General features: G+C 39.1%; 1 protein-coding gene and 1 pseudogene across 1 annotated transcript in view; both read left to right on the top strand.

The window, feature by feature from the left end:
- The window catches only part of Adam10 (ADAM metallopeptidase domain 10), a 120,047-nt gene that overhangs the window by 29,992 nt on the left and 79,696 nt on the right, over window positions 1-10,359 (top strand). The window lies entirely within an intron of this gene.
- LOC116073843 lies at window positions 8,406-10,359 on the top strand (annotated as a pseudogene).

The raw sequence follows: 10,359 nt of genomic DNA on the forward strand, positions 1-10,359 counted from the left end.
GTGCTATTTATGTCTCTCTTAAAGTCCTGTATCATCATCATGATAAGTGATTTTAGATCTGAATCTTGATTTTCTGGTGTGATGGTGTGTCCAGGACTTGCTATGGTGGGAGTATCGGGTTCTGATGATGCCAAGTGACCTTGGTTTGTGTTGTTTATTTTCTTTTGCTTGCCCCCGACATCTGGTTATCTCTAGTGCTACCTGCCCTTGCTAAGTCTGACTGGAGCCAGTCCTTCCTGTGATCCTGGTTGTGTCAGAACTCCTCAGAGTCAAGCTGTCTCTGTTATCCTGTGATTCTGGGGTCCTGTGACCCTGGGCTTGTTAAGCACCTGGGAGTGAAGCAGCTTCTTCTGGGTGTTGTGGGACTGGCTGTGGAGCCTGGGCCTGCTCAGGACATCAGTCCAGAGAGACCAGAAGGAACCCGAGCCACTCTGCTGGTGGAGTTCCTGTGTGCCTGGTCCCACTGGTCCCAGTTACTCCCAGTGTTGGGACAGATGTTGTGTCCTCTTCACCTCTGATCCTGAGAGTGTCAGAGCACCTGGGAGTGGAGCTTCCTCTAGGTGTTGTAGGACTGGCTGCAGAGCTTGTGCCCACGCTCTGCTCAGGACACCAGCCCAGAGAGCTGCATTTAACTTTTATAAGTGACTTTTGTATATTTGTATTTGATAGTACACTGTAAGGAAGACTTTGGGTTACCTTTAACTGTAACCACATCTATAAACACTGTCATATGCATTGTGGCTAGATTACTTACCTACTTTTTCAGCCTTTTAAAGATATCAATAAGTTTATTTATCTTAATTGCAAATCAGGGCCCAGTCTCTCAGAACCAGGTAAATTAATCAATTATGGAACATGTTGAATACAGCACAGTTAGTTCACATATATAATGATTATGCTTGCACAGTACCTTAGTTTTCATTGATGTAAGGACATACCATGACCAAGGCAATTTTTATAGAGAACAACAATTAATTGGGGCTGTATTACAGTTTCCGAGGTTCAGTCCATTATCATTGTGATGGGAAGCACGACAGCATGCAGGCAGACATGGTGCTGGAAAAGGAGATGTCTACATTTTGAAACAGTCAGGGGGAGACTGTCTTCTGTAGGCAGCAAGGGGGAGGCTCTCGGTGGAGCTTGAGCATTTGAGCATTATGTATGAGACCTCAAAGTTCTGCCTCCAGAGTGACATACTTCCTCTAATAAGGCCACATGTCTTCCAATAAGGCCATAGCTCATAATAGTGCCACTTCCCATGGGCCAAGTATATTCAAGAGTTTATTTATCTTATTTGAAAACCTGCACTATGATTAGACAATTATTGCATTGCATTATTGTATTATTTACATTACTGCATTATGATTAAACAATTATGATTTGAATTTTTAGAAGTATTCCAGCCCCTATGTGTTCAAATAGTCCTTTTTATAAATCAGCGTATGAACAAACTTTCAGCTTTGCTTAATATTAAGGTTTTTTTTTTTTTTCCCAAGCCAAGCATAGGTCAGTGGTGTACTCCTTTAATCCCAGTGCTCAGGAGGTAGAGTTAGGTAGGCCTCTGAGTTTGAGGCCAGCCTGGTCTATGTAGTGAGTTCCAGGATAATCAGGGCTGTGTAGAGTTCCTGTTCCAAAAGACCAAACCAAAATAAAATACTGTATATGTGTGAGTGTGTGCGCATGCAGGTTTTTTCCAAGCCTAAGTTTTTTTTTCCTTTCTCCCTTGAGGTAGAGTCTCATATATGTTAAGCTGGTTGAACTTGCTACACAGACAAAGATGACCATCCACTTCTGATCTTCCTGCCTCCATCTCTGTTGTTGAGATTACAGGAATATACAACCATACCTGGTTTACGAAATGTTGGGGCTTGAATTGAGGTCTTTGTGTATGCTAGGCAAACACTCTACCAACTGAGGTATATACCCAGCCCATGTCTTTGTGATTTTTTTGAGACAGGGTCTCACTCTGCATCTCAGGATAGCCTAGAATTGAAGATGTAGACCATGCTGGCCTTGAATTTGTGGCAGCAATTCTACTAGCTTGCTTAGCCTGCAGAGTGCAGGAATTATAGCATGAACTACTTGCCTGGCTTCTAAACCCAAATTAAGAATTCTACAAAAAGGTATTGCTCTTGAAATAGGGTTGAAAGTTTGTGAAAAGTGTTACTTGAGCCAGTATTACAGTTGTTGAATAAAGTATTTTAAAAGATTTACCAATTAGATACTAAGGTAAAATACATCAAAGATAATTTGCTTAGAATAATACATTTTCTGGATTTCTGAAATGGTTTCATTTGGATAAATGGGATTACCTACTTAGTGCTACGTTTATGTCAATTATGACTTTTTACTTTTTCAATTATTTTGTTTTATTATGTCCAAATGTGCATGTCTTCTCTTGTGAACTTGAGGTACAGACCCTAAGTCTTACTTAGGTTTTTACATATGGTCACAATGAGGGAAAGGAAGGAAGGGCGGAAGAGCGAGGGGAAGAAGGAAGGAAGGAATATGGGAATATCTAGAATATGCAGAAATGGCAGATGCATCATATTCTAAGACATAAAATCTTCCTAATAATTTTGGATAATTTGTGCTTCTCAATCCTTGTCTTCATGTAATAGTGTATAATGTACCAGAAACTGTTTTCCTATATTCCTTTAAAATACTAGCTGGAGACGTGTTGCATCTTGCTATAACTATCATATAGTCCTGCCTTAAATATCATGTTTCGTGGTTTGACTACCATGCATTTTAGGCTTCTGTAATACCAATGTACTATAATCTTCTGAGGAATTTAATTGATGTGGTTTGTAAAATGCAAGTTTAATCTCATTTAAGTCTTGGTTCTGCAGTTCTGCATTCTGTGATGTAGTAACTCTATAGATAGGTTTGGATGTGTCTTGTGCTTTGTTTCTGCCATATCATGAGTTGGGTAGCAGAAAACCCATCCCTTCAAAAGCATTTATTTATGTAGTATGTGTGTATGTGTTTCTGCACATGCATATGAAGGTAGGAGGACAACTCTTATGGAGTTGGTTCTTTCACTTTTGAAGATCAAACTCAGGTTTTAGTAAGATTTGTGTTTTATGAGCCCTTAGCTGTTGAATCATCTCAGCAGCTTTTTTTTTTTTTTTTCCTGTAAGAAACAAGGTCTGGCCTTGCACTAACAGCAGTCCTCCTGCCTCTGCTCCTAAGAGCTGTTTTATTTTAAGTTTCACTATGTAACTCAGACTAGCCTGGGTCTTACTATATAGCATAAGCCAGTCTGGTACTCACCTTGTAGTTCAGGTTGCCCTTGAACAAGAGTAATCTTACCTCACTCTTATAAGGGCTATACTTCTTCTGTGTTTGTGTGTAGGTGTACATATTTGTACATCCATGTTTGTGAACACGCAACCGTGGATGTTGTTCCTCAGGTGTAGCCATTCTCTTTTTTTGAGGCATGTTATTCACTGGTCTACAACTTGCCAAGTAGGCTAAGTTTGTTGACCAAGGAGCCCAAGGGATTCTCCTGTCTCTGTTTCCCATTGTTGGGCCCAGCTTTTTCTTTTTAAATGGATTCTGGGGATCAAACTCAACAGATTGTGCATGCCTGATGGACCAATCTAGGAAGAACAATCTCTATTAATTCTGTGGTGATTATAGGGATCCAGTTACATTTGATTTGGATAATTTCTTCCTTATGGAATGAAGTAAAAACATATTTTTCTTGACCCTGATAAATGAGTTGATAGAATAAATATGGTGAAGGTGGGGTAAATTTGGTAGGCTGTGCCAAGGTGTGCTACTAAGAAATTATGCCATGCAACAGATTTAAAGCTGGGGAGGAGGGAGGGCTAAAGGCTGCCTAGGAGTGAGGACGTGAAAGAGAGACAGAGAGATAGAGACAGAGAGAATGAACAAGACACAGAATGAGGGAGAGAAAGCATAGAGGAGACAGAGGCAAAGAGGGAATGGACTATATCTATCTATCTATCTATCTATCTATCTATCTATCTATCTATATGTAGAGAGAGATATGTATATATATATATATATATATATATATATATATATATATATAGAGAGAGAGAGAGAGAGAGAGAGAGAGAGAGAGAGAGACAGAGACAGACATACACACACAGACACACACACACACACACACACAGACACAGGGTACCTGGAACCTTTTTTGCACTGTGCATGTTGCATGGGAGGGAAAGCCTGATTGCTAACACTGGTCATTCTGCCTAGGTTGATATTGAATGACATCCTGAGACAGAGTATTCAGCTTGTTTTACTTCTTTGATCTGCTTCTTTTAGGTTCTTGTTATTTACTCATTTTCATATTTTCTACTATTGGTTATGCTTTTTCATTCAGTCGTTTGATTTTGGTGTTTACTAGAAAGCCTACATTTTGCCAATTGTGATCCCTTGTACATTCTAAGCAGGCGATCTATAACTTGGTATGGTGAGAAGGTCATTGGCTGACTAAATAAAGATGACTGGTTCAGACTCAGGCTCTGGTTTTACTTGTGCTATATTCATGTTACTCTTCTCTGACTTGTGAAATTATTAAACTTATGTTTTTCTGCTTAATTTGTGGTATTTTTTGCCTTTGTTTTCAGTCTGTAGAGCTTGTGGTTGATACCCATGGTACACAGAGTGATTCTATCTTGTCCTTCTACAAAAGCGTTTCTGCTTATGCTTTATGTATGTGAGTGTGATACATATTAAGCTTCTAAAAGGTGATTTGAGAAAAACAACTTTTTAAAATTTATTCTTTAATCCTTTTTTCTTTTTGATATTTATAGAGCGTGATTTTAATATTTTAAACTGTTAATATTCAACAAACAGAATAATTATTTTAAGATATATTTCATCGTTATGGCTCCCTTTTCATTTCTGATTTTATTAATTTGGATACTGTCTCTGTGCCCTCTGGTTAGTCTGTCTAAAGGTTTATCTATCTTGTTGATTTTTCTCAAAGAACCAGTTCCTGGTTTTGTTGATTCTTTGTATAGTTCTTTTTGTTTCTATTTGGTTGATTTCAGCCCTGGGTTTGATTATTTCCTGCCATCTACTCTCTTTGGTGCATTTGCTTCTTTTTGTTCTAGAGCTTGCAGGTGTGCTGTCAAGCTGCTAGTGTAAGCTCTCCAGTTTCTTTTTGGAGACACTTAGAGCTATGAGTTTTCCTCTTACCACTGCTTTCATTGTGTCCCGTAAGTTTTGGTATGACGTGTCTTCATTTTCATTAAATTCTAAAAAGGCTTTAATTTCTTTATTTCTTTCTTGACCAAGTTATCTTTGAGTAGAGCATTGTTCAGCTTCCACGTGTTTGTGTGCTTTCCGTTGTTTTTGTTGGTATTTAAGACCATGCTTAGTCCCTGGTGGTCTGATAGGATGCATGGGATTACTTCATTCTTCTTGTATCTGTTGAGGCCTGTTTTGTGACCAATTATATGGTCAATTTTGAAGAAAGTACTATGAGGTGTTAAGAAATTACATTCTTTTATTTTAGGATGAAATGTTCTATAAATATCTGTTAGATCTATTTGGTTCATAACTTCTGTTAGTTTTACTGTGTCTCTGTTTAGTTTCTGTTTCTACGATCTGTCCATTGCTGAGAATGGAGTGTTGAAGTCTCCCACTATTATTGTGTGGGGTGTGTACTTTGAGCTTTAGTAAAGTTTATTTTATGAATGTGGGTGCCCTTGCATTTGGAGCATAGATGTTCAGAGTGAATTGAGAGTTCATTTGGTAGATTTTTTTTGTTTAACCAGTATGAAGTATCCTTCCTTATCTTTTTTTGATAACTTTGGTTGAAAGTTGATTTCGATATTAGAATGGCTACTCCAGCTTGTTTCTTAGAAAATTGTATTCCAACCTTTTACTCTGAGGTAGTGTCTGTCTTTGTCGTTTCTTTTATGCTGGGTCCTGTTTACCTATCCAGTATGTTAGTCTTTTGGGGGGAATTGAGCTCATTGATGTTAAGAGATATTAAGGAAAAGTGATCATTACTTCCTGTTATTTTTGTTGTTAGAGGTGGAATTATGTTTGTGTGGCAATCTTTGTTGAGAGATTACTTTCTTTTTCTAGGGTGTAGTTTCCCTCCTTGTTTTGGTGTTTTCCATCTATTATCCTTTGTAGAGCTGGATTTGTGGAAAGATATTATGTAAATTTGGTTTTTGTCATGGAATATCTTGGTTTTTCAGTCTATGGTAATTAAGAGTTTTGCTGGGTATAGTAGCCTGGGTGGCATTTGTGTTCTCTTAGGGTCTGTATGACATCTTCCCAGGATCTTCTAGCTTTCATAGTCTCTGGTGAGAACTCCGGTGTAATTCTGATAGGTCTGTCTTTAGGTTATTTGACCTTTTTACCCTTACTGCTTTTAATATTCTTTCTTTATTTAATGCATTTGGTGTTTTGATTATTATGTGACGGGAGGAATTTCTTTTCTGGTCCAATCTATTTGGAATTCTTTAAACTTCTTATATGTTCATGGGCACCCCTTTCTTTAGGTTAGGGAAGTTTTCATCTATAATTTTGTTGATGATATTAACTGGCCCTTTAAGTTGGTAATCTTCACTCTCTTCTATACCTATTATCCTTAAGTTTGGTCTTCTCCTTGTGTCCTGGATTTCCTGGATGTTTTGGGTTAGGAACTTTTTGCTTTTTTCATTTTCTTTGACTATTATGTCAATGTTTTCTATGGTATCTTCTGTACCTAAGATTCTCTTTTCTATCTCTTGTATTCTGTTGGTGATACTTGCATTATGACTCCTGATCTCTTTCCTAGATTTTCTATCTCCAGGGTTGTCTCCTTTTGTGATTTCTTTATTGTTTCTATTTCCATTTTTAGATCTTGAATGGTTTTGTTCATTTCCTTGGCCTGTTTGATTGTGCTTTCCTGTAATTTTTTAAGGGCTTCTAGGTGTTTACCTGTGTTCTCCTGCATTTTGTTAAGGGAGTAATTTATTTATTTATTTTATTATTTCTAAAATTTATTTTTTATACTCCATATTCCATTCCCTGCCCACCCCTGCTACACATTCCACACCTCCTCCCCACCCCAGCCCATCTCCACGTGGATGCCCCTACCTCCAACCCCACCTGATCTCTAAACTCCCTGGGGCCTCCAGTCTCTTGAGAATTAGATGCATCTTCTCTGAATGAACACAGGCCCAGAAGTCCTATATTGTATGTGTGTTGGGGGCCTCATATTAGCTGGTGTATGCTGTCTGTTTGGTGATCTAGTGTTTGAGAGATCTCAGGGGTCCAGATTAATTGAGACTGCAGTCCTCCTACAGGGTCACCCTTCTCCTCAGCTTCTTTTAGCCTTCCCTAATTCAACAGGAGGGGTCAGGTGCTTCTGTCCATTGGTTGTGTGCAAATATCTGCATCTGACTCTTTCAGCTGCTTGTTGGGTCTTTTGGAGGGCAGTCATGATAGATCCCTTTTTGTGAGCGCTCCATAACCTCAGTAATAGTGTCAGGCCTTGGGACCTCCCCTTGAGCTGAATCCCACTTTGGACCTGTTGTTGGACCTTCTTTTCCTCAGGCTCCTCTCCATTTCCATCCCTGTAATTCTTTCAGACAGGAACAATTATGGGTCAAAGATGTGACTGTGGGATGGCAACTCTATCCCTCATTTGATGTCCTGTCTTCATGCTGGAGGTGGGCTCTATAAATCCCCTCTCCCTGTTGGGTGTTTCATCTAAGGTCCCTTTAAGGGAGTTATTTATGTCCTTCTTCAAGTCCTCTATCACCATCATGAGGAGTGATTTTAGATCTGAATCTTGCTTTTCCAGTGTGATAGTATATCCAAGATTTGCTATGGTGGGAGAATTGGGTTCTGATGATGCCAAATAACCTTGTTTTCTGTTGCTTTTGTTCTTATGCTTGTCTCCTGGCATCTGATTACCTCTAGTGCTACCTGCCCTCACTATATCTGACTGGAGTCTGTCCTTCCTGTGATCCTGTGTATGTCAGAACTCCTCAGAGTCAAGCTCTCTCTTTGATCCTGTGATTCTGGAATTCTGTGATCCTGAGATACTGTGTGTGTCAGAACTCCTTGGAGTCAAACTGCCTCTAGGACCCTGAGATCCTGGTGTGACATTGCTCCTGGAATCCTGGGATCCTGTGGTCCTGGGTGTGTTTGAGTGCCTGGGAGTAGAGCTTCTTCTGAGTGTTGTGGGACTGGCTGTGGAGTTAGCCCCAAGGTCTGCTCAGGGCACCTGCCCAGACCAGAAGGAACCTGTGCCACTTTATCCTCCTGGTACACCCTCCGATTGTTCCATATCCCATACCTCCCTCTCCCCTCACTCCCTGTCTCCAAGAGGATGTCCCCCCTCAAACCCCACCAGACCTCCCCACTCCCTGGGACCAACTTTTCGCTTTAAAAAAAAAAAAGCTAGTGCAATAGCGAATGGCTCAGTAAAGACACTTGCTGACAAGCCTGGTGGCCTGAGTTCAGTCTCTGTGACTCGTGGTTCAAGCAGAGAACAGAATCTCAAAAGTGTCTTCCAACCTCTACATGTGTGTGCTCACACATACACACACACAAGTAAATGATATGAAATGTAATAAAAAGTATACTAGTGAAAGTAAATATAATATTTGATGCTCATATTGGCAACTTACCTTTTTATTTTTTTTAAATTAGCCTTTACATGTGGTCTTCATGTGTATTGCTCATATTCATTCCCACAATAGAAATGGAAAGAAAAGATAGAGTGACTGTCTCAAGCATCTTCATAAGAAGACAGAGAAAATAAACATCTGGAGATGGCAGACATGTCTCTTGAATGCCTTGTGGTTTAAATGAGAAATATCTTCCATAGGTTTATGTATCTGAATTCTAGGTCCTAGTTGCTGGTTCTGTTTAGGGAGGTTATGGCCATCTGTTTCTTTTCAGACTTGCTTTGCTGGGCTAGGTCCTTTGCATGTCCATCATGTTAGAGCTGCCTTGTCAGTGTCTACAGCAAAACTTGCTATTTTGATGGAGACTGGTATATCTTTAGGTAACTTGTAAAGTTGATAGCTTTGTGTTAGGAGTGCTAAGTCTTGACAATTGGACCTCATGTCCTAAGCCCACTGCGTGCTAAGCACACATTCTATCTACCACACTGTACACCCAGCCCAACCATAGAGTCTTAATATCCTAAATCTGATACCTCCACTTATTTAAGTCTTCTTTAGTTTCTTTGAATTTTTTTTCTAAATAGATTTCAGTGGAGAGATATGATACATCTTTTGTTGAATGTACTCACTCCTAATCACTTTTAAAATGCTATTGTACAGACAGCAAAATGTCCATCTTAGGGTTGTAGTATTTATGGTGTTGACCTGGGAGTGAATTAAAAATGGGTGATGTTGAGAAAGGCAAGAAGATTTTGGTTTAGAAGTGTTCCACACTGTGAAAAGAGAGGCCAGCATAAGACTAGACCAAATCTCCATGGTCTGTTTGGGCAGAAGACAGGTCATGCTGTTGGATTCTCTTATACAGATGCCAGCAAGACCAAAGTCACCGCCTGAGCAGAGGATACCCTGAGAGAGTATTTGGAGGATCCCCAAAAGCATATCTCTGGAACAAAAATGATCTTCACTGGGATTAAGAAGGGAGAAAGGGTAGACCTAGTAGCTTATCTTAAAAGGCTACTAACAATAATTCCACTGTATTTACTACAAGACAAGTGTCTCTTGGGTTTTAAAGTATACTATAATTTAATGAATACACCAAAATTCAGGTCATGAATGGCTAAGTGTTTTTCTTGTACAGTCCTGATTTAAGTAAAACTGGCTTGTAGTAAAGTGGATATTATCTTTTTAAAAATAACAATCTCAGCTGCATACTTGCTATGTACTGCTCTCTCTTTCTCAAGATAAGAGTGAACTTAATTAGTAATGTTCTACTTTCCAGAAAGATGGGGGTGTCATCTCAAATCTATTAAATAGTTTTATAATTAGATTTATAAAACTGGGCATATGAATATGTTTAAACACTGGGAAAATTCTATCACTATCTCAGAAACAAGAAGCATTACTTGTGTTTCAGTTTGCGTTCACTGGCTTGTTACAAGCAATGGTTAAATGTCAGGAGGGCAACTATCTATTCTAGACAATGCTGATTTAATTAGAATTCCCCGTGTCAAGGATGGTGTCTTTTACCACTGAAAGGCACTTTCTGTGGTTTTTATATAATTTCAAATAAAGAGTATATAATATTTTAAAAAATACTATTGTAGCTGAGAATGGTGGCATACATCTTGAATTTCCCAGCACCTGGGAGGTAGCAGTAGGTGGATCTCTTGATTTCAAAACTAGCTGGGGTTATATAGTGAAGCCTTGTCTAATGAAACAAAATAAAACCCCCATAAAA

This window comes from Mastomys coucha, unplaced genomic scaffold (assembly GCF_008632895.1).
Source record: "Mastomys coucha isolate ucsf_1 unplaced genomic scaffold, UCSF_Mcou_1 pScaffold23, whole genome shotgun sequence".
Lineage (NCBI taxonomy): Eukaryota > Metazoa > Chordata > Mammalia > Rodentia > Muridae > Mastomys > Mastomys coucha.